This window comes from Chionomys nivalis, chromosome 3 (genome assembly GCF_950005125.1).
Source record: "Chionomys nivalis chromosome 3, mChiNiv1.1, whole genome shotgun sequence".
Taxonomy (NCBI): Eukaryota; Metazoa; Chordata; class Mammalia; order Rodentia; family Cricetidae; genus Chionomys; species Chionomys nivalis.
Window position 1 is genome coordinate 46261049 of NC_080088.1, and position 5617 is coordinate 46266665.

Below are 5617 nucleotides of genomic sequence, written 5' to 3' on the forward strand. Positions count from 1 at the left end.
CCAGACTAACCAAAGCACATTTTAAAAAGAAGAAATATCCAGAATAGGTAAATCCATAGAGACAGAAAGAAATTAATCATTTCCAAAAATGGGGGAAGGGGCAAGGGTTGGAGAATTCCCACTCCCTGATTTCAAAACTTACTGTACGTTATTAACCAGACTGGCGGTACATGCCTGGAAACTCAAAGGCTGGGGATGTATGCTATGTGGTCACAGAATGCTTTGCTAGTGGACACAAGGCCCTGGGATTCAATCTAGGCACTGTAAAATAATAAAGCTACCAGACAGATGGTATTTGCATACAGATACAACAACTGAAAAAAAAAGTGTCAGCTGATTTCAAAAAAGACAAATTACAGGTAAAAGAGTGTTTAAAACAAACAGCTCTGAGATAACCCAGTGCAGGATGATCGACTTTCACTGAGTGGGAGGAGAAAGACGCAAGAATGCACAGGTGCTAGACTTGGCAGAAAGAGCTTGGAATCCCAGCACTCGGGAGAACGAGACAGACGGTCATATGCTTGAGAACAGCCTGGGCTACATAATAAGCTCAAGACTAGCCTCGGCCACATAGCAAGACCTTGTCTCAAAACAACAAACAACAAAGAAGAAAAAGAAAACCCAAGAGCTGGGGACATAGTTCAATGGTAGAGTGCTTGCCTGCTATGCAGGAGGCAATGACTTCCTCTAGCAGACGCTGGGGGGCAAATTACACAATCTCATTTGTACGACATGTACCAAAGCCAAAAATCTATAGAGACAAACGATGTAGTAGTAGTAGTAGCTAATTTGGGCATAAAGTAGAAACTGAATTAACCATTAATGACTATAGAGGAATATGCTAGAAACTCAATTGTGTCTCCCCAAAATTCATATTTTAAGCCCTTACCAAAAATCTAACCAAGCCTGGATATAGGACCTATAGGGACATAATAGGGGCTAAGTGAGATCATAATAATGAGGTTCTGATATGATAATGTTAGTGTCCTTAAGAGAATGCTTTTGTGGTGAAGAAGTGTATAGCGGGGTCAGATTCCCTGCGGGAAGCCCCTGAAAAGCTACCACAATAAGTTACCAGTGTAGAGCTTAAGTTGTAATGGAAATTGGAGGATTTTATCTAAAAAATGATATTTGCTAAAGAAAGCTATAGTTACTGAGAGAACCTAACCTAGGTGAAAGGTCATGAATGTTCCGGTAGGGGGGCATAGAAGGGATACCCAAGTCTATTGCAGCCCATTTAATAACAAACTGTTCCCTAGATGCTAAACATGGAGACACAGCTTCTGATGTTTGCTCTTGGAGGTGTCGGTCTTGCTTTGTTCTAATTTCCCTCCATTTAGAATGGGAATGCTTGCTTCATTTGTACATCATTGTATGTTGGAATTACGTAAGTTCTTTTTTTATGATATTGGGACTCACAGAAGTGTGTCTTGTTGGGGCAGGAGGGACGCAGGTGATGAAGGGCAGTCACAAAAGAGAGAACGTGGGATACGGTGACCTGGTGACCAGCAGCTCTTCCCTCTTTGTCTCTCTGGTCACAGCTTAGATGATTCCGCTAAATCTTATCATCAGTAGGATGGTACAAGTGGATTTGAGAGTGAAAGGAACTAAGCTCAGCTCCCTTAGGGAACCTGGGAAAGATGTAAACCAAGTCTCTGAGGCAGTAGCCAGACCGAAGGGACACAAGGGACCACGAGATTGAAGATGCACCTCTTAGTTACCCTCGTGTTACCGTGACTCGCGCAGCTCATAGACACAAACAAGGAACGATTGATTTTAGCTCACGGTTTCAGAAGGTCTCAGTTCATCATGGTGGAGAAAGCACGATGGGAGCCCGTGGCAGAGGTTTCTCCCGTGACAGTGAACCATGGAGGGAGAGTTGGGCTGGAACCAGGTGGGAGATGATAACCATCAAAGGCCTGCCCCTAGTGTCCATCTATAGCAAATAGGCTCGCATCCTACAAATCCTACAGCTTCCTAAAACTTCACCGTCAGCTGATGAGCAAGCATTCACGTCAGGAGCTGGTGGAGGTCATCTAAGTTTCAAACTGCAGCAGTCCACTCCTGGTTACCAAGAATGGCCACCATCTCATAACTCAACAAGCATTTACCGACTTCAAGATTGCCCCACCTCAACGGTCCCAGCAACACCTAAAAGATTTCTTTTTAAAATATGGATGAGTGTTTGGTCACTCCATGTTTGGGCTTTCCTTGTCCCTAAGCGAAGCAGCTCTGTTCTTAGGGCTCCCTGACTTTACCCTCCTTCATTCTGTTCTTGAAGGTACATGATAGGTTTTTGTGTTGAAGCTTCTCTGTAATCGCCCCCCATCCTGCCTTTTGTTCACGTCTGTTTGAAAGCCCACGCTCTGCAGAGAACTCCCTGCACTAGCCCGTCTTTCTTTATGAATGCTCCCCTTTATCACTGGGATTGCTTCCTATTATATTATAACCAGGGGTTTATTGTTTAAATCCCCCACCTCTCCCAACTCACATTCTTGTCTAAAAGTCTCACATCGCAGTCACACCTGTGGTAAGTACTCTTTTGAAGTGAAAAGTTAATTTGTAATGCAAATAATTACTTCTTTAGTTATCTCATTTTCAAGTGAGTATTTTCACATAGCATATTTTCATAAAGATAAATTGGGGGCAAATGATTTCACACTTTTTCCTTCTCTGTCTCTCCCTCCTTCTCCCTCCCATCTCCTTGCTGTCCTTCTCATCTCTGGTTGTCTCCAGCCTCTCCTTGGACTGGTGGAAAACCCTGGCTTTTTCTCCCAGGCTCTGCTTTTCTTAAGTGAGAAACTTTCTACTCATGTGTCTTAGTTAGGGTTTCTATTGGTGCAAGGAAACCAATGGCCAAAAGGCAAGTTGGAGAGGAAAGAGTTTATTTGGCTTACACTTCCACATCACTGTTTATCATCGAGGAAAGTTGGAGCAGGAACTGAAACAGGACAGGAACATGGAGGTAGGAGCTGATGCAGAGGCCATGAAAGGGTGAGGCTTATTGGCTTGCCCTGCATTGCTTGCTCAGCCTGCTTTCTTATAGAACACAGGACCCCCAGGCCAGGGATGGTACCACCCATAATGAACCTGGACCTCCCTCATAAAGCTAATTTAGAAAATGCTCTACAGACTTGCCTACAGCCCCATCTTAGGGAGGCATTCTCTTGACTCCTCAAATGACTTTAGCTTGTGTCCAGTTGACGTAAAACTATCCATTGCACCATGTATTGGAGCAAATCTTTGTTGTACAAGGAAACCTCCCTTGAACCCCATCTTCTTCCAGGGAAATTCCTGTGCAGAACCAGATAAAGAAGGTTCTTTTGCATGGGATTGTCTGTGCCTGAGACCATGGCGGCTTAAAACTTCCCTTTGCTGACTGTTCTGTTTCTATTAACTTCAATTAAAGTCTTCCTTCTGCAGCTGAAAAACTCTTAAGAAGTGGATGTCTTTGTACCATGGTCTCTGCAGGAGTAAATGAGGACAGTAATTTCTGTTCCGTCTTATAAAGTCGTCGGAGTGGGGGAGAATGTGGAAGTTAATGTAGATTGTAAAGCATGATTCACATATAAAAGAATATAGTCTCTTTACATTTAATCATAGGTCTGATTGTTGGAAATATCAAGGGCAGAACTTTTGAGCCTGGAACTTGGCAGAAATGAAAGGCACTCAGGGAAGGTGGCGAGCTAGGAACATTGAGTCTTTCCCATCAAGAATTGCCTGTTCCACCCACATGGACGCGAGAGTGCTTTAAAGAGGACAATGCTATTGTACTGTGAGCTGAATTGTTTCTCGTTTGAAAATATGATGAGGATAAAGCTGCTCAGAACAGGGGTAGAGGAGAGTGGGAACAAGAGCCACCCTGCTCAGAATTACCAGGCAGAGGTCAAGTGAGGGAGCAGAGACCCTGTTTCTGTGCCAAATAAAGTTCTACATGAAATTCTACACATAGAGCAGAAGCAGAGGGAGGGGAAATCTTTTACAACTGAGAGGATATTTTACAAATATCCTCAAAAACAGGACCGAGAAGGTGTAAGGTACCAGTCCTTTCTCACTAATGTGGCAAAAGATTCAGGAAGAACCCTTGAAAGAATTAATATTTTCAATCATATAAACAGAAGTGTTGTCAGTAACTCCATCCCGCAAATCTCGCCATCTCCCAATCCACTCTTAACCATAGAAAACGTGTCTTAACTTCTCTCATTAAATATAGTGTGTTCTGGTAAGTTTCTGTGAAAAAACAAACCAGAGTTACCCAAGAAAAGGACTCCTCAGTGGGAGGATTTCCGTTCATTGGCCTGTAGGCATTTCCATTCATTGGCCTGTAGGCATTTCCGTTCATTGGCCTGTAGGCATTTCTATGATGCATTTTCTTGACTGATGTGGAAGGGTGCAGGCCAGTATGGGTTGTGCCAGCCTGGGAAGGTGGTCCTGGGTTGTGTAAGAAACTTCCTGCCTTGAGTTCCTGCCCTGGTTTCCTTCGATGACGGACTATAACCTGCAAGTCAAATAACTCCCTTTCTCCTCCAAGGGCTTTTGGTTGTGGTGTTTATCAAAGCAAACTAGTAAATTGTAGGACCTTTCAAACTGCCATTCTGTTGCTTACGCAGCCATGACCTCAACCGAACTTCCAAGGAAGAGATAAAGAACCAAAAAAGTTGAAGTGTCCAATGGCAGAAATGCTACTTTCTGCAAGCCTGAATGTGACCTATGTTATTAAAAAATCAGCCTTTCTAGATGATTTTTTTCATGTTGAAAAATATATCAAACACTCAGAATACTTTAAAAATGATATAACTGTGTAACAGCTTTATCAAACATTGACATTTTCTCATACTCATTTCAAATCATGTACAAGAATGAAATATATATTTCCATATTTTTTTTTCCACAAAGGCCTTCTTTGTGTCTTTTTCCTCCTCTATGCCCGGAAGGAATCAGCTGCTGGCATTCAGTGTTTAGCACTTTCCTCTGTGATGCTTTGTTACATATGCATGTGGCTACACAGCACTGGAGTACAGGCTGTCAAAATGTTCATTAAACACTATTCTCTGATAACTTTCTTTCCTACAGAAACTGAAGTTTGTAGATTTAGTTCATTCATTCGTTCTAATTGCTGTGTAAACATACCATTCTCCTGCCGATAATCATTTACTTTGCTCTCAAATCTTTATTGCTGTAAGAAGATGCAGCAGCGCATACTTTCATGCGTGTACCCTTGAGCATGTCTACTAAATTTCCTCTTGAACGTCAACCTCCAAGAGAAATCACTGGTAGAACAGTAGTATTTGTTTTTTGTTTTTCCTTTGGCTATCTAGTCTCAAGTTCTTAGTCACCCAAGCACAGGTAGGTATGGACTCTATCTCAAGAAATGGTCCTGGGGCTGGAGAGATGGCTCAGAGGTTAAGAGCACTGGCTGCTCTTCCAGAGGTCCTGAGTTCAATTCCCAGCAACCACATGGTGGCTCACAACCATCTGTAATTTGATCTGGCTCCCTCTTCTGGCATGCAGACCAAACATTGTGTAATAATAAATAAATAATTAAAAAAATTAAAAAAAAAAAAAAGAAATGGTCCTAAAGTCAACTCAAATGCTGGTTTGATTACTCCCTCAAGAT